Genomic DNA, 20,357 nt, shown 5'->3' on the forward strand with positions numbered 1-20,357 from the left:
GAAAGATGTAAATGCATTAGAAGTAGTTCAGAGAAGGTTTACTAGACTAATACCAGGAATAGGCAGGTTGTCTTATGAGGAAAGGCTGAACGGGTTAGGCCTTGTATCCACTGGAGTTTAGAAAAGTAAGAGGTGACTTGATTGAAACCTTTTAGATCCTGAGGGGTGGATGTGGAGGGGATGTTTTCCCTTATGGGAGAATCTGGAACCAGGGGTCACTGTTTAAAAATAAAGGGTCGCTCATTTAATACAGAGATGAGAATTTTTTTCTCTCAGAGGGTCATGAGTCTTTAGAACACTCATCCTCAAAAAGCAGGAGGAGCAGAGTCTTTGAATATTTTTAAGGCAGAGCTAGATAGATTCTTTATTAACATGGGGGTGAAAGGTTATGGGGGTAGGCAGAAATGTGGGGTTGAGGTTACAATCACATTAGTCATGATCTTATTGAATAGCAGAGCAGGCTCAAAGGGCTGACTGGCTTAGTCCTTCTCCTAATTCGTACGTTGACTGTAGATGGTTTTGTGGGAGGGTTTTGACCAGCTCTGGCCCCAGAAGTCCTAGTTTCGGACTGATGGCACTATCTTGTCATGGGTGGTCACAGTCTGGCTGTCCGTCTGGTTGACTGACAGGCAACAGCAAGGGCACTGATGAAGTAGCTTTAGACTTTCCAGAGGAATCTCTGACATGGTCTTTGTTGCCAGACAAATCCAAGAAAAATGTCAAAAACAACACCAAGAAATCTTCATTGCATTCATCAACCTGACCAAAACATTTGAGTCAGTAAACCATGACGCTTTGTTGATTGTGCTCCAAAGGTTTGGATGTCCAAGAAACTTCATCACAATCCTACAACTGCTTCATGATAATTTGACTGCAACATTCTTGAGTGAGATCTGAAACAGACACTTTCAAAATTCAGACGGTTGTCAAGCAAAGATGTGCGATAGCCTCCCATGCTATTTACAATCTACCTGACAATGGCTATTCACCTCAAAATTCAACTGCCCTCTGCTATGAGTGTTTTATACTGCCCAGAGGTAAAACTCTTTAACCTCAGTTGCCTCTATGCCAAAAGTAAACTGACCGCCATTGACATACATGATCCACAGTCTGAGGATGACTGCAGTGTTGTTGCTCATTCTGCACCAGATTTGCAAGCCAATCCTGATCTCTTCAATTCTTCATACAAGAAACTGGGGCTTGTCGTTAAATATTGCCAAAACAAAACTCATATCAAACCACTACTGGGCAGCTTCCGCATGAACACTGAAGACACCCAGTTTCACCGGAATGTTCCAGGGCGCTAAGGCGGCCTAAATAGCCAAGTGGTTATGGTACTGGGTTTGTAACCCCAAGATCAAGAGTTCAAATCTCACAATGGCAAACTATGAAACAATATAACTTCATCTGAAACAGATGGAAATGTGTTTGTACTCGAAAGAGTTACTTAAACTATAGTTGTATTCCCTGGTATATAAAAAGGTTAAGGGGTAATTTTACTGAGGCTTTTAGAATTTTGAAAGGAATTGTTAGGATAAGGAGCAAGGAACTTTCTCTGCTGGTAGTGGAATCTTAGACATAACCCTGAAATCACAGCTAGGTCATTCAAGAGAGAAGTTAGGGAAGCCTTCTTCATTTAAAAGGTGGTAGTGTGAAACTACATCACACAGAAATGAGTAGATGTTAGCTCAGTTGATAGGTTTAAACCTGAGATCAATAGATCTTTTCTGTCAAAGGAATTAAGAAATATGGGTCAAAGGTAAATGGAGTCATACAGATGGTGGAGTTGATACAGATCAACCCACTGAATGGTGGATCAGGCTTCAGGGGCCTATTCTTGTTCCTACATTTCAATCTTCCACATTACTGCCCAAATGCTGAAGTTGAAAATTAACCTCAATGACTGCAAAAAATAATTACTTCATGACATCTAACCTAATTTTATGCTTTTGTACTTCATACAGATGTTCCCTAATTTTCTCCTGCCTAGCTCAAATAACCCTCCCAAGGTGAACAGAATCAAATTCCTTCATTAGTTTAAAAACATTAATCATATATGCTTGAAGTCTCAGTTCCTTGAGCCTATTCTTATAACTAAGTGTCCTCAAACTATATTTCAATTAAATGGCTTTTCTCTGAACCATTTCCAGGCCAGACAAGCAGATCAAAACAGTACAATATTCTAGATGCAGTCAAACCAGGCCTTTGTAAAAGGTAGAAATTGCATTTCTAGTTTTATATTTAATGGTCCTAGCTGTACATCCCAGCACCTTATTAATTTTCACTATAGCTTTTGACACTAGCTATGGACTTGCAATATTTTGTGAACTACATCCCCAGGTCTTTATCCCACTGTACAGCCTCAAGCAGACAGCCCCATATGGTATGCACATGCCTGGAATCACCATAGCCCAAATGTATCAAGCTGCACTGATCTACATTGAAAGGCATCTGTCACACACACTCTATTCTACACTCTGTCTGAAAATACTTGCAAGCTGTTTATTTAACCTAAGGTGCCATCAGAAAACTTATGAATTGTTCTCCCAATGCCTTCATTCAAATCGTTAACAAAGATGGTGAAAATCAACAGGTCTAATGCAGGTCCTTGTGGCCTCACTATGATTTGCCCAACACAGTCACTAAAATTAATTTTTGCCCTTTGGCCAAGTGAATGAGACCAGTTCATTATTCAGTACAAAAATCTACACATTGACCCCTCAAGATTTAACCTTGATTAGCAGCCTTTTAATGCTGCACTTCAAAGAGTTTATTGAAAATCAAAGCACGTAGGGAGTAAAGTTTAACTTGCCGGGGCTGTGGGGGTTGGGGTGGGATGGAAGGGTGGTGGCACAAAATAGGCATTATATGCGCTCCTGATTCTCCTTTTCATTGGCTTCAATGAAGTGGTGTGTAGCAGGTGGAGAATCTGCTACTGCCCATTTCCCCACTCTGTAGCTGGATTTTACCCACATAATATCAAAGGAAGATGGTTGTGATTGTTGGAAGTCAGTCATCTCAGGTCCAGGACATCACCACAGGAGTTCCTCAGGATAGTGTCCTAGGCCCAACCATCTTCAGCTGCTTCATCAATGACCTTCCTTCCATCATAAGGTCAGAAGTGGGGATGTTCGCTGATGCTTGCACAATGTTCAGCACCATTCATGACTCCTCAGATACTGAAGCAGTCCATGTCCAAATGCAGCAAGGACTGGACAATATCCAGGCTTGGGTTGACAAGTGGCAAGTAACATTCGTGCCACACAAATGTCAGGCAATGACCATCTCCAACAAGAGAGAATCCAACCATCGCCCGTTGATGTTCAATGGCATTACCATCACTGAATCCCCCACTATCAACATCCTGGGGGTTACCATTGACCAGAAACTGAACTGGACATATAAATACTGTGGCTACAAGAGCAGGTCAGAGGCTAGGAATAGTGTGATGAGTAACTTGTCTCCTGACTCCCCAAAGCCTGTCCACCATTTACAAGGCAGGGGTGTGATGGAATGTTCCACGCTTGCCTGGATGAGTGCAGCTCTCACAACACTCAAGAAACTTGACACCATCCAGGACAGAGCAGCCCGCTTGATTAGCACCACATCCACAAATATTCACTTCCTCCACCACCGATGCACAGTAGCAGCAGTGTGTACCATTTACAAGATGCACTGCAGGAATTCAGCAAGGCTCCTTCAACAGCACCTTCCAAACCCACAGCCAGGGCAGCAGGTAGATGGGAACACCACCACTTGGAAGTTCCTCTCCAAGTCATTCACCATCTTAATTTGGAACTATATTGCCATTCCTTCACTGTCGCTGGGTCAAAATCCTGGAACTCCCTTCCTAATAGCACTATGGGTGTACCTACACCATATGGACTGCAGCGGTTCTAGAAGACAGCTCACCACCATCTTCTCAAGGGCAACTAAGGATGGGCAATAAATGCTGGCCTAGCCAGCGAAGCCCATATCACATGAATGAATAAAAAATCTGCCAGATTTCCATCATCCACAACCTGCAACCTGTTCAAAAGAAAATATTCAAGTGTATTAGAGAGAATTCATTTTCCAGGAGCCATAGTACGATTCCCTGATAACCATACAACACATCCTGAGTAGTCCTTGCTTGCCTATAACTGAAGTTAAACTAATAGGCCTATAGTTTTTTGGTTCTACTGACCTTTTAAGTACAAGCCTTTCTGTTGTCCGTGAACAAAATCCCACTTCATAGTGAGCTCTTACATTATATGAGCCTGATAATATAGCCCATTTTTTGAGCACTCTAGGGTGAATTACGCCATATCCAGCAACCTGATTTAATTTTACAGCCCTAATGTTAATGAAAACTATTTCTGCATCTCCTACATATTCCATTTTAGCATCACAACTATTTAACAGCACTGGTAACTTAATATATAAAACTGATGCAAAGTAATAATTTCATACCTCAGCCATTTCTTGAGACTTCCTTCAAACCCTGTCCCTCAGACTCACTCTTTGGTGTGATGCAGGCCTCGATTCTCTGGTGACTAAAAAGGGCTTCATTATTAATACCACACCAATCAATGATCCTCTTAGCTTTTGTTCTTTTGGCCTATCTCAGCAAGTGCCCTTGAATTGAATCAGATGCCTATGGGAATTGCAACATGATTTTAAAAGAATGTGCAATGGAAAATATGAAAGTTTCGCCTCAACTGTTATATGGAAAAGTCTTTAATGCCAAAGGAGGGAACGGAAGATGCATGTTTTTCTTTTCTCATGTCTGCTAGTTACCAAGGCAGGTACTGCAACTTAAAGAACAGTCATGAAAATAGCTCTGGATAACAAAGGGAAACCCAATGAAAGTGCCTTATGGTACAACAATTTTCTAAACATTTACAGGAGGATCCATCAAATCAAGCACTCAAAAAATTGAAACAAATTAAAATAATCTTTTTCCACCCAAAATGTTCTGAAAAATTAATTGTATCACTCAGTGAACAATGGGGCTGGATTTAGATGTCGCCTATCATGTCAGGAAACATGACAGTCAGGCCAACTTAAGCATGGGATATGAACAGCATCAATCTCCTGGTAATGGCAGAACCTGTCCCAATTAAGCTGGAGGGTGAAAGGGTCTGGCACTGGATTCCCAGGTGCTGGCAACGGGACATCAATTAAGTGGGGGACCGCTTAAAGCCACCCCTCTGTCTTTGCCTCTGACTTACCTGCCCCCTTTCTCTCATGACCCCCATCCTGCGATCCCCATCCTGCCCCCACCTTTGGCCTGGGGTTCCACGATGATCCCAGACCTCTGTGGCCAGCTGACACCACTCGCTGGTGCTGGTGGCCTAAGAAGTTGCTGACCTCTGATTGGCCAGCAGCTCCTGGCAGGCAGGACTTCTGCTGCTGGGGACCTCAATCATAGGGAAGGCCACTTAAGACCCCAAAGGGCACTTGATTTTGTCGGACCTCCCCATCAATTCTCTGACTGGTGGGTGAGACCCCCATTGGCCTGATAGATTCCCAGACCCAATCTGCGATAGTGTATGCACATTTGAACTTGCATTTCCTTTTTTCTGAAGTTCACTAATTGATGATAATAAAGTTTTACAACACCAGGGAATTTATTGCTCCTAAATCTCAGTAAGATATATGGTTATAAAAATGAGTATTAATCTCTACAACTTTTATCCTGCTTTTTACAGGTGTTAAAAGAAATACTTCATGGGCAAATTTCTTTATCATCTCTCAAATGATAAATCAGACTATGATTTTAAACAAAATATCAAGAGAAGTAATAACATTTTAAGCAAATGAACATGGTGACATCTGTTAAAATAGTGAAAAATGAGTCGTTCTTTGACTAACATTTTAGCACAAAAACAGGTTAAAGGAAGACATGGAAGTGTGTTATAAGGAAAGGTTGCAGTTATTGAGTGCACTTTGCAATTATTGCATTAAAATAGTCTATGTGTCACTTTGTTATTCTTAGAAATTACAGTTATAAAGGAAAGACTCACTTGGTACTGATTTATTCATTCAGTTAATGATTACTATTGCACTTATAGAGGGGCAATGAAAATTGATGCACTAGATCAGTGCCAGCTTGGTCTCTTGCTTTCTGTGGTACATAATTTTTGATTTAAGCTTGAATGTAGGGAACATGATTAAAAAGTTTTCAGATGATACAAACATGGCCGTGTGGTTGATAGTGAAGAAGAAAGCTGCAGACTGCAGGAAGTTATCAATGGACTAGAGAGGTGGGCAGAAATGTGGCAATTGAATTCAGTCATGAATACTGTGTTGTAATGCATTTGGAGAAGGCAAACAAGATAAGGAAATACAGAATAAATGGTAGGATACTGAAGTGTAGAGGAACAATGGGACCTTGGAGTGCATGTCCACAGACCCCTGAAACTAGTAGGACAGGTAGACAAGATGGTGATTAACAGGCATGTAGGATACATATATTATAAGAACAAGGAGGTTATACTAGAACTGTATAAAACCTTAGTTAGGCCAAAGCTAGGGTTTTGCATACAATTCTAGTCATGATAATCACACTAGAGAGGGCATATAGGAGATTTATTAGGGTGTTGCTAGAACTGGAAGATTTTAGCTATGAGGAAAGATTGGAAAGGATGGGGCTGTTTTCTTTTGAATAGAGGAGGCTGAGGGGAGATTTAATTGGGTTGTATAAAGTTATGAAAGACCTGGATAGAGTGGATAGGAAGGACCTGTTTTCCTCAGCAGAGAGGTCAATATCCAGAGGCATAGCTTTAAAGTAATTGGTAGAAGAATTACGTGAGATTTTTTTTCATGCGGAGGATGGAGGACTTCTGGAAGTCACTGTCTGAAAGAGTGATAGAGGCAGTGTGGTAATCTGAGGTGCAACATATCTTTAAGAGAATGTGAGCAGATTGACCACGTGACTGTATGGCCCAATAGCTGTGTAGTGCAGGCTACAATGTTAAAGTTAGTCTAGAGTAGGGTCTGGTTGAAGAAGCACACGTGATGTTAGTGCTCTGTTGTCTGTGTAAATAAATAGCATATGCTTCATTTTATATTGGTCTCTGCATCTGCAGTATATTGTGATCGACTCAACCGCTGACAGATAAGCGTGCAACCAGTTCGCAAGCAAAGCGACCCCGCAGTAGAACATAACAATTGGCAACAAGGAAAAACCACCATCAGTTGATGACACTAAAAAAAGCCATGAAAACTCAACTGAAGTGGATCAGCCATGCCCTGCGGACCGATTGTAAGTATAGCCCTAACCATAGTCATCGAAGTTATCTCCCTCCAGTGTGCCACAATTTGATTGCATCAAACCATTTGATCAGGCCACTGGTCATATTATATTGAACGCCTCACGTTTTTCTTTTTGGCCAATGAGATATCGGAGGAGAAGAGGAGGGCAATCCTCTTATCGATATGTGGTAGTAAAACATACGGTCTAATTCATAGTCTAATGGCATCCAACACCCAGATTCCAAGAGTTTTGATGAGTTGGTGAACCTTGAGAAAAACCACTTTCAGCTGAAACCCTTGGTACCAACACAGCATTTTAAATTCAATTTGAGGCGTCGCGCCCCTGGTGAGACAGTTGCTTGCTATGTAACTGATTTGAAACAACTGACAGAGCACTGTGCATTTGAGATGTCAATTAATGACATGTTAAGAGTTATTAGTGTTACTCACAATAAGAGGTTGTTGTGGAAGAATTAATTCAGGCTGGTCTTTTGGTTCAAGCTGGTTTATTTTCAAGACAACTCCTCAGTGCTAATGACTTCCAAGTAGCTTCCACACAAAGTGTTCAAGCTGTATTTTTTTATTCTGTTTAGATGGGATAATCAATGTCCGTAACCTGTTTAACTAGCAATTGTCCTTAACAAGGTGATTGTCATTCAGTGTGATTATTTATACATTGACAGATTCCCTTTTGAAAAAAAAACATTTTTGAAACAAACAGAAGGAGATAATGCCACATCTATAGTTCTCACATTTCATTTACCAAATATATATATATATATATATAAAAACAATTATAAAAAGTTTTTTGTTCATTTCATCATTATAACATAAGACACCCCTCTTCCAATACATTTAACAATTTCCTAGAGCAGGCACTTCTTTTCATAAAACAGCCTGATAGTTGGTGACTTGCCCCAACCTATTATATCTTAGACATCTCTCTTCTCTCTAACATTTCTTTTATGCTGGCTAGGTCTATTCTTAGCATTTTCTCAGTGACCATTTTTGTGGAATGAACATTATCCCAAAGAGACCGGTTATCAACATAACATTCTATGAGCAAACTTTTCTTACTTTGCCCCTTATATAATATTTCTATCAATATATTGGATAAGTAAACCCCCATATCTAATACTTCTACCAAGGCTAACATTTCAGTAGCTAAGGTGCTTTTCACTACCCTTTTTATTTTCTTGGCATCCCAAGCCAGTGGGCAACATTTATCATTCTTTCCCCCAAGAATATGATGAACCCTGCTGTGCTAGAGTACCCATCTGGAAGATTGGCATGTGAAGCATCGCTAAAAATGACCAACCTCATATCTTCTGGATCACCCAAGGCAGGAAACTTGAGCACAGGTCTCTCAGAATTCAAGTTTTTAAACATTTTATTTGCTCTCAGAACTTCCTCAACTGTAACATGTTTCATCATGGTACTCGGCTCCAACACATCATAACTAGCATCAGGCCTAGTCTGAATACACAACCAGTTCAACTGCCCAATCAAACTTCTCAACCATTCCGTTTCTTCCTTGGTAGCAGGATCCTCTTTTTGTGAGGATCTAACCAGAGTTATTAGGATATGATTAACATTTTCTAGATAAGATTGTTGATTCAATGTCACTCCTAACTTGTTCTGCTTAATGTCTAAACCTATGTATTTAAAGGCCCCTGAAGCCTGACTTCTGACCTGGAATTCCTTCTCTTTCTTCTCGATTACCCATTTTTCAAATTCTACAGATCCTCCCCACAGGAAATCATCAACATGCATGATAAAGATCCCAGCTAGTTTCTCCTTATGGTACCAGTAGAATATCACGGAGTCTGCCTTTAACTGAATGCAACAGAACAGACCAAACTCTTGACGCATCATTCAATCCATAAACACACTTATTCAATTTCAATAGCTTTCCTTCTACATCCCCAGCTTCTTTGGGCAGCTTCAAAAACCCTTCCCTTTGAAACTTCTCCCCCTATAAATCAATATCACTCCCAGGAATAGGATGCCAAAAAAACCAAAAAAAATCTTCAAACTCACTTTTTCCCTGCAGTAGGCGAGTCCACTCTGACATCCTGATCTCCTAGTTTCTCTTCAAAGCCTCGGGCTTATAATCTCGCTTTGGTCTTATACGTGCCATGTGGGAGTACCTTTTTTGTACAGATCCATCTGTGAGATAAAGCTGGCTGCACTCTGTCAGACATTTCAGAATATACCCGAAATTTCTTCCAACTTTCTAACTCTTTCTGTTTGGCTTCCTTTATCAGCTTATTTTCCAATTTGTTAGCAGCTACTAGAATCTCTCGGTCAAAAGGACTTATGCTCCTATTGAGATTTGTAGCTTGCTCTCTAGTCCTCGTTCTTGTTAAGCTACAGCCGCTACTCACATTCCTCTCCCTTTCTGGACTACTACTATATGATCTTTCTCCTATGCAAGCAGAACCCCGTTCACAAGTCCATGAGTTTTTTCTAGGGTCACGACCACTTTCTGGTCCACGATCAGAACTCATACTGCACTTTCTGGGTTTCCACATCTTTACCTTGGTTTGCCAATTGATAGGTCTTGTCTCCCATTCTTCATCCTGCACATTTAGCCAATGTTTGTATTTACTAGTGGCCTTTACTGCTCTCCCTATGATGGTGGCACCCCTCCACAGACTAGTCCCTTTGGGTTGTTGCCCTTTTGGATGAATAACGCTATCCTGTACCTCAGTGTTACTTTGTTCGTGGTCAGTCAACCCTGTATTTGCCACTGTCTGCTCCTCATAACTACCCAATGTATGTGAAGTGCATGGTGCCTCCTCCTGTTCAGAACCTATAAAGGTATAGTCAATACCAATTAACCACAAAAAATATACCCTAACAGTTTGATTGCTGTGTTGCACAATTATTACTTTCCCATCACTCCCTATTACCTTGCCAAGCCCTTTCCACTCTTTCCAGCCCTCCCTTTCATAATATACCATGTCTCCTTGTCTAAACTGTATTCCCAATAGTCTTACGCAATGCCATAGGGCTCGCCGAGTTTTCTCCGAGACCTCAGCTTTAAGAAAGCTTTTATGCCCACATGCAAAGCGAGCAGAAAAGATGGAGTCACTGCTAGTCCCTTCTAGAGCAGGTGGAGCATCTGACAACACCAAAGGTAATTTCAGATTTCTTCTGTACATCAACTGGTACGGACTGTAATCCCCAACCATTTGCAGAGTTCTTTGCATGCACCGCCCATGCAAACGCCGTTTGCAATTTACAATCTGGTTTATCAGCCAATACTTTATGTAACATGTCATCTATTATTGCATGGTTTCTTTCACTCTCAGCTACAGTATGCATAACTATGATGTTTAAATTTTCACACATATCTCAGAATTCCTCATTTGCAAATTCCCCCACTGTTATCTGTGAGGAACTTCGTTGGTGTTCCTAATCCTGTGCCTACCCATTTCTCCATGGCCTTATCGACAATGGTCCTTTTGTCTTTACTATGTATCACACTGGATAGGCTAAATCTGGTTGTCATACCTATGAAGTGTAGTAAAAAAATACCCCTATCCTTGTCCCAAACTTTCAAGTACATTGCATCGTTAAACTCCCTGGCTAGTGGCAAGCTTACAACAGGTTGCAGTGATGTTTTGCGATATTTAAGGCAAATTTCATGCTGAGCAGTGATTTGTTCAATAAGGTCATCATATCCTTTATTGACCACTCCCACATCTTGAAGTAGAGTCTTCAGTTTCTGTGGCACTGGATGTGCAAACTGTCTATGTAATTTCCAAATGATCATCTTTTAATCCACCAAATCCTTATTCTCAGCAGTTAACAAAACTTCATGAACTTTTTGATGAGAAATCTCTGGCTTCCTTAGTGGCAAGCAGTAATGGCCTGATCAAGTAAAATGTAGATCACATTTTTTCCAAACATGACTGCTCTATCATTCTTCATATCTACCATCATCGGAGCCTTCTTCATCGTAGATCAACTTAACAATAGCGGTACCTCACTAGAAACCACATCAGTACTGAGAAACAGATTTATCCCTGCTATCTTACAAGGGAGGACCACCTGTTTAGAGGATGTTAATGTATTGTCATCCCCTTGACCTTCTGCCGGTCTGCCTCATTGAGAGACTCCTGATAGCAGTCAAGCCAGTCCATGCCACACACTGTAGATGTGCAACCACTGTCCAGAACTGCACAGTTGAAGGAATCTACCATCAAGCTACTCATCATCGGATTCAAACTCCCAGTGATCAATACAATTTCCTCAGGGCAGTCATCAGCATCATTTTCAGTTTCAGATGAATCTGTCTCATGGGTCGCTTCAAAACGTGGTTCCTTTGCTGTGGGCAGTTCATCGCATAACAATACTGGGAATTGCACCGATTAACCATTCCCCGTGCATTTTTTGGGTTTAAACGCCTACGGTCACCGTCCCGGACATGTTTTTTGTCCCAACTCTAAACTTGGCTAGGGTTAAAACCATTTTCAGACCTCTTTTCATTAGCCCCATCTTATTATTGGAATCTTCGTCTAATATTTGGTCGACCTCGAAATTTGGTTACCATTGAATCCTCTATCCTTTGTTTCACAACATAGTTTTTTGCATTTGCTAAGAAAGTGACAGGGAATGACTGTTTCCCCAAAAACATTTTTACAGCAGCAGCCATTTGATCTTAGAGAGATTCTTTCCCCTGGAACTGAATCCCTGTTAGTACTAAAAGACTATCAACATGGGAAATGCGATGACAGTCCAGTAATTTAAGTGCCAATACCGATTCTAGAATTTCAAGTTCAAATTGCTGTAGTCTCCTGTACCATTTATCAAAATCCATGGTATATTCTTCCATGGATTGATCATCTGATTTCCTAAACTTATCAAAGATTGTCCAAGCTTCACACGCTTCCAATAACTCATCCTTTTTGCAAAACTTATCCAAAAATTGTCACAGAAGGTTCAATCCCTCTTAAGGATCCAAATCATCCACTTTCCACTCTGAAAACATTTTACTCCTTATCTTATTTTTGGCTGGTAGTGATTATGCCAAAGAAATACCTTGCTTCATCCAGGGTATAGCAGTTACACAGGTCCACATTTCAACTTCAGCCTTCCATTGCTGATAAGGTTCAGATTCAGAGAAAATTGATAGATAATCAAAGCTTGTAATTTTGCACCGTTCTTCCGCCATTCCATAACTTAAATTGTTAGCAACAGCACACTTCTTTTCCCTCAGAGGACTGAGACAGAAAGCTCATATACAGCAATCAATCAGCAAAGCTTAAAGTTCATTCTTTGCTACCATGTTACTCACAATAAGAGGTTGTGGTGGAACAATTAATTCAGGCTGATCTATTAGTTCAAGCTGATTTATTTTCAAGACAACTCCTCAGTGCTGACTTCCAAGTAGCTTCCACACAAAGTATTCCAGCTGTATTTTTTATTTTGTTTAGATGGGATAATCAATGCCCATCACCTGTTTTACTAGCCATTGTCTTTAACAAGATGATTGCTTTTCAGTGTGATTATTTATACATTGGCAATTAGTATGTAGGATTAACGAAGATGCCATTCAAAAAAGGTTGTTATCAGAAACAAATTTAGCAACAAGGCCAGAGTTGGCACTCGCAATGGGAAGTGCAGTCAGGGGTTGAGAAGCAATTAAGGGAGCACAAAATGGCACCAACATCACGTTGGGAAGGAGGAACTGGCTAGAAATGGTGTGGAAGTGCAGGGCTCTGCAGAAAGGTGGGAAACAGCCACCTTTAACTGACCAGCAAAAAGCAATGGTTTAACGGATCAAACCTACATTAACAATAGCAGAAATGGAACCAGAAGCCTGCAAATAAATGGTAATTTAAAAGAACTGAGTGCTTCTACAGCCAACGCAATGGGCACATTATGCGATATTGCAAAGACAGATTGGGGCAAAATTTCAAACAAAAAGGCAGAAGTCGCGAAATTCATAAAGTGGAGGAACCAGAAGAAACAGAGTCAGATATTTACTTGCTACACAACTTAAAAATGCATAAAATAGCCAATCTACATGACAGTAGAAAGTGAGCAGAAAACCCATCCGAATGCAAGTGGATACAGGTGCATCCACGACAGTTATAGGGGAACAATGTTTAAGTCTTTGAATGGAGGAGGCCACTCACTAAAGTTGGAAAATTCAAATGCTAAATTAAAGACGTATACTGGCAAAGACATACGAGTAAGGGATATATGCAAGGTTCCAGTACAATATAGGAGCCAGTCTGCTAGTCTACCCCTGCGAATGGTAGCAGGGGAGGGTCCAACTCTACTTGGTCGGAACTGGCTTAAGGAAATAAAGTTGGAGTGGACTGAGATTTTTCAACTCAGAACGAAAGATCTGAAAGAATTATTACAGAAATATGCCTCTGTGTTCAGGGAAGATTCAGGGACTGCAAGTTAAAATCAACATGGATCCTGGGGCAAGCCCCAGATACTTGAAGGCAAGGCCAGCCCCCTATGCATTTACAAGAAAAAGTAGATGTTGAACTGGACAGGCTGGAAAGATTGGGAGTCTTACGATTTGTACAATTTTCCGAATAAGCAGCACCCAGAGTGACTAGAGTGTGCGAATATGCGGGGACTACAAGTTGACTGTTTACAAAATGGTCAGACTTGACAGGCACCCTATACCAAAAACTGATGAACTATACTCCAAGCTGGCAGGGGGACTCGCATATACAAAACTCGACATGAGCCACGCTTCGCAAGTTGAGCTAGAAAAGGCCTCTCGGGATTTTGTGACTATCAACACACATAGGGGGATATACCAGTATACCAGATTACACGTCGGAGTCTCATTGGCTTGTGCCATTTTCTAACGGACTATGGAAAATTTACTTCAAGGTCTACCCCATGTGATGGTTTATCGTGATGATGTCCTAGTAACAGGACTAACTGATGGAGAACACGTGGCTAACTTGGAAAAGGTATTGAAGCATTTCTCACAAGTCAGAGTACGCTTGAAAATGGAAAAATGTATCTTCCAAGCAAAAGAAGTGATTTACCTGGGTCATAAGGTTGACTTTCAGGGCCTTCGCTCAGTAGAAGACAAGATGAGAGCTACTCGTTAGGATCCAGCCCAGAAAAATGCTACAGAACTTAAGCCCTTCTTTGGAATGGTTAACTACTACGGTCGCTTTCTCCCAAATTTGTCAACAGTACTGGCTCCATTTACAAGAAAAACTGCAGGTGGACTTGGCAAGCTCCACAACAACAGGCTTTTACGCCAGTAAAGCAGTTGCCACATTCATCAGCCCTGATGGTACATTTCAACCAAAGGAGGAATTGATTTTAACCGTGGCCCATTGGCTGCATCTCAAGACCACTCTGTGTGGCAGAGCAAAGATACTCACAAATAGAGAAAGAAAGCTTATCCATTGTATTTGGTGTTAAGAAGTTCCACCAATCCATCCATGGTTGCCACGTCGCCATTGTAGCTGATTGCAAGCCACTACTAGGCTTGTTTGGGGAAGATAAGGCGATGCCCCCAATTGCCTCAGCACGCATCCAGAGGTGGGCGCTGATTCTAGCTGCTTACGAATATACTTGTATCCATTGGCTGGGAAGCCAGATTGCCAGTGCCGACGCGCTGAGCTGATTACCTCTAAAGGACAGCAAAGTGAACGCCCCCATCCCTCAAGAACTTGTCTTGTTATTAAAGTTTCTGGATTTGTCACCAGTGAATGTCAAACTGATCAGAGAATAGACAGAACCAGTTTTGTCGCATGTCAGGGAACAAGTCTTGTGGGGATGGTCTAACGAGCTAAAGTCAGACGAAATGAAGCCTGATTTTAACAGGAGATACGAGCTCACTTGCCAGAATAGAATCTTACTGTGAGGAGCGAGAGTCATTGTACCTCTGAGAGGAGGACAACTATTATTGACAGAATTGCATAGCACTCACCCTGGCATTTCCAGAATGAAAATGTTGGTGTGCAGCTACTTATGGTGGCCAGGGATGGACACTGAAATTGAAAACATGGCAAAAAGCTGCATGCAATGCCAACAGATGCAGAAATTGCCCCCTTTTGCTCCACTGCACCCCTGGGAATGGCCAGGAAGGCCATGGGTCTGCCTCCGTGTTGACTACGTGGGGCATTTTTTGGGCACAATGTGCCTCTTACTTATCGACGCTCATTCCAAAAGGATGGATGTATGCGAGGTGAGATCATCCACATCTGCAGCCACCATAGACAGATTGTGTCTGAGTTTTGTGATACACTGTTTACCAGAGATAATAGTGTCTGATAATAGAATGGCATTCACCAGCAGGGAATTCCAAAGATTTGCAAGTCTCAATGACATAACACATGTTAAGACCTTGCCATACCACCCTGCGTCAAATGGGTTGGCTGAGAGGACAGTTCAGATCTAACAGGCAGAATGAAAAAACTAGATGGAGACTCTATAGCAACTAAATTATCACGTTTCCTGCTCAGCTATAGGGCTACGCCACACACGACCATGGGTGTTGCCCCCGCAGAGTTATTAATTAATAGATGCCTCAGGACACATTTGAATCTCATAAGGCTAAATTTAGGAGGGAGGGTAGAGAGAAGTCAGGAGGCCCAGAAAAATGAACACCATTACCACAGTCATGAAAGAAACTTCACTGTAGGAGATGCAGTTTTTGCAAAGAACTTTGGGGATGGGCCCAAATGGCTATCAAGTGAAGTCAGTGCAGTGACGGGACCCATGCCCTACCACATACCAGCTGAAGGTCAGATAATCAGGAGACATGTAAATCACCTCAGGAGAAGGGAAACAGATCCACAAGAAAAGATGCGCCATACCTTCCTGTTGGAATCTGCATCACAGGTAGAAGGAACTCCCCTTAGTTTAGAAGTACCTGTAGGATCTGGTGAGCTTGAGAAAATCGAAGACACAAACTTACAGGTTCCTACTGGGGAGCCTAGTGGATGGATAACTCCTGAGAGGGAGGCCTCAGATAAACCATTCAAAGTTGTAGAAATACAATGGCCGACATGTTTGAAAAAGCCTCCTGAGAGACTGAATTTGTAAATAGTGTATTTATGTAAATAGTTAATATATTGTAAATTGTACTTTCAAGTAAAGGGGGGAGGGATGTGGTAATCTGAGGTGCAATACACCTTTAAGAGAATGTGAGCAGATTAACCATGTGACTATAAGACCCAATAGCTGTGTTGCGTGGGCTACAATGTTAAAGTTTGTCTAGAGTAGGGTCTGGTTGGAGAAGCACAAATGATGTTAGTGCTCTGTTGTCTGTGTAAATAAATAGCATGTGCTTTATTTCATCTTGGCCTCTGCACCTGTAGTATATTGTTATCGACACAAACACCGACAGATAAGCGTGCAACCAGATCGCAAGCAAAGCGACCCCGCAGTAAAACACAACAGGCAGAAACCCCCAATTAATTTAAAAAGTGCTCGGATATGCTCTTGAAGTGCTGTAACTATGAGGGCATTGTCCAAGAGCTGGAAAATAAGGTATAGGCTGGATAATTATTTTTGGCTGCATAGGCATGATAGGCTGAATTCAATGCTGGGGGGTGGCAATGCTTCTGTTGTCGTTTCTAGGAGCCCTGATGAGATTAAATTCCAATCAGTCACTTAGTTGCCTGCTGTCAGGATTGCTGGGGCCATCAGCATGAGGATCCCACCTCCTAGAGCTTCTGGCTAATCAGAGGGCTAGCAGATCTTCATACCCAACAGTGCCACCACAACTATGCATGGAGGTCCTGGAACCAGGTAAGTGGGGCTGATCAGGGCCAGTCAGAGAGGCCCTGGCAATCAGTGGGGGAAATGGGTTGGCGTGATGCCACACTATAGGGGCAGGCCTTGCCATCATGGGGCCCTCTGATGTACAGGGTGGCTGAGCAGAAGGGACCCCTCTCCAAGCTGAGGCAGGCCCACTGGGTGTACCTGGCAAACTGCCCCATTTGATGCAGGCCCCCAATTAATTGGCCACTTAAGGGACTAAATTGACTTCTTGGCAAGAAGGCCGACATTGACTTTCCCAACTCCTGACTTAATCGGGGCAATGGGGGAGCTGGGAAGGCTTCAAGGTCTCCACCCCATTTTCTGTGCGATTAAATGGCCCCTCCCACCTCCCAGCCCCCTCCCTGGGAGGGGGCTGGGACATTAAATTCTGCCACAAAGGGGCAATGGCTGCGCTGTGCTGTGCTGTAAATTCCTATGATTCTCTGATTCTATGTGTTAAGTTGGGTTCTGATTCAAGGGAAAGTCTTTTTACTTGTAAAAGGGTTGAAGGGTTTATTTTTTCTTTGGGACCGCTGTCATCATAGTTTCTTTTATTTTGATATAGGGAGGTAGGAGCTGGTATAGGATGTTTTAGGAGGAACAAGAGAGGAAAGTTAAGAGGAACAATAGCCATAGTAAATAGGCAGAGACAAACAGGTTATAACTTTTCGACATTCAATTATTATTTTCAATAGTATATTATTCAGCATTCCCAATGGACTTGAATTTTCTGGACTTTAAAAATTTCATGGCCAACGTGACCCCATTTGCAGCAGTGAGACTTCAGGCATGATCTTACGTGAGCCAACCAATTAAAAACCCACTTCCTGCCGCGCCATCTAATTAGGAATGATGGGTATGTTCCAGAAGAGGGAAGTGGATTCAGTGTGATCCATTGCAAGAGCAACTGGTAGCCTTCACTGTGTCGCCAGTGAGAGCACTGCTAAGAGGCAAGCAGCAGGAGTGGCAGGAACGCAATGGGGGCGCTATCAATGTCTTGGGAGTGGCAGTTGCCTTCTCTGAGTTGCCAGGGTTCTGACATAGCGGGGTCCCTTGCAACATTGGCAAAACTGCCTTGTGCTGGGAAAATTACTGGAAATGGATCCCCTAACTACATTATTTGGCTTCCTGCCACTGATACGTGGGTTACCAGCATTGTACACAGCCTGCTGCTGGGAAAAGCGGTGACAGGCAGGAAATCATTGGCAAACTGGCCCAGTGCATTTTTCTTCACAAATTTGCTTCCCCTCTCTTTGCCACCCCAACCGCCCATCTCCAAACCTATTTCAAAGGGCCTGGAAAAATTCCTCCCATTGACTCTGAAATACGTGGGCCACATGTTTACCACAGTAGCCCCCAAAATTTGCAATTGATGTTTCTATGCTATATTAAAGATGATTTCGAGGGGATTGTTTTATGTGCTCCTTTTCTGTTTCAATTTTGGTTTGTGATTATGAATAAGTTCTTTGACCTCATCAATCATTTTTAACTGAAAGAAATTATTATTCTTCCCACATTGCATTTTATTTCATTTACATTTCTTCTGATGTATTTGACACTACGCAGCATAACAGCCATTGATTTACTACAAGATAAGTTATATTTAAACTGTCAACATTTAGCAATGCATAACTAAATTTTACATTGCTAATCAGTTTTATGTTTTGCTACAAAACATGTACGATGCAGCCACCTTGTATCTAAATCTCCTTGTGAACCTGATTCATCTCCAATACACTGTACATACACAGTATAGTGAGTAAAAAGTCTTCTGTTTATCCTAAATGTTTCACGGTGCAGTTTTAATTCCACCTGTATGTGTGGTTTCAGTTATGAGTTAATATGAAAAATACAGCATGGCTCACTCAATTGACAACTTGACTTCCAAGCAAACTAAAACGATTCTATGATTCTATAAGTGTTGTGAGGCTCACACTAGCAGTTTTATGACACATGATATGAAACCACATTAAGAAGGTGCTCAACTGGTCCTTTAGGCATTATGGGAAATATTGAGAGAATCGACTCTCTGACCCATTTTCTCCTAGCTTTAAAAATGAACTGCCCAGGAGGAAAGTGTGCACAATATTCGCTTGTGATTGACCCCAGCGTGACCTACAACATGGCTCAGTCATCCATAGGCATTGTGTTCCATGCATCTCAGTCAACATATAGCTGCAGCCTCACTGATTCTTGATCAGTTTGACTGAACAGTGTTTTACTGCACGCGTACACCTTTCAGCAATATGGATTTCATTTGTATCATAGGGAAGAATCAAAAGTAGGTAGTGATAATGAAATATACTCAATTCCAAATGTTTATAATAGTATGAAGAAAGACAAATATAATTAATCACGTGTTATCAATACATTGTAATTAGTGATTTGTTGGCATAATTGTACAAGTAAAACAGTGAAATGTAATTCATCATTAATACATACTGTTTCCATAATTACAAAATTATTTTTCAAAATTCACTTCTAAAAATTCCCCATCGTAGTTTTAAAATGATCCGGAGAGAAAATATTAAGAAGAATGATTGAGATCTACTAACCATAATGAGTCCTTGTTTGTGGTCAAATAGACATTATTATAACAATGCTCATTTTATCTGCAAGCTTTTTTAAAACTGTGTGATACTTCTACGTTCCTTATCCATTCAAACTGCTAGATATACCATTCAATGGACTATTCTCTGACTGAGTGTGGGCCAATCTTGGCCAATGCTGCCTTGTGCTTGTCAACTAGGAAGTTATCACCCAGAAGATACCATCTGGGACTATTTCCCTCTGATTTTCTCTCTTTCATTGTTGGACAGTGCCCGGCCTCTCCTCGTTACCTTCACTTACAGACTTCTTTGAGACAGGGAATTGATCGTGCAGAGAATCAATACATATCATACATGTCCAATTGCCAGCATGCCATACCACTATGCCACTCATTCATTTACCATTTTGACATGTTTTTGCAATGCCTCCATTTCAAAAATATTAACTGCTGAATAGCCAGAACTGCCATTGAAAATAAAGAGTCCATGTTTGATTGTAAATCATTTTCAGAAATGTTTCTCTATGAACATTTTAAAGATAGCAATGAAAAAAGGCCAAGTCATCATCCTTTTTCAGTCTTTTATAAATATTTTTCCTGTGCTCATTCCCACTTCTATATTTATGTTATTGATTACAAACAACATTCTAGTTAGTGTTGTTCAATTACTAAAGAGGTATTTTAATGGTGATAGTAAATTATAATATCAGTATTTCCAACATATTCATTTTGTGCCTGAAATGAGCAACAGTCTTTACTTTACTATTTCTTTAAATGGCAATTCCTGAACAGGTCAGCAACA

The 20,357-nt window shown here is 41.3% G+C and overlaps 1 protein-coding gene across 1 annotated transcript in view; it reads right to left on the reverse strand.

The window, feature by feature from the left end:
- Positions 1 to 20,357, reverse strand: part of ttn.1 (titin, tandem duplicate 1) — a 685,821-nt gene that overhangs the window by 417,814 nt on the left and 247,650 nt on the right. The gene's annotated exons all lie outside the window — the stretch shown is intronic.

Source organism: Carcharodon carcharias, chromosome 12 (genome assembly GCF_017639515.1).
Source record: "Carcharodon carcharias isolate sCarCar2 chromosome 12, sCarCar2.pri, whole genome shotgun sequence".
NCBI lineage: Eukaryota > Metazoa > Chordata > Chondrichthyes > Lamniformes > Lamnidae > Carcharodon > Carcharodon carcharias.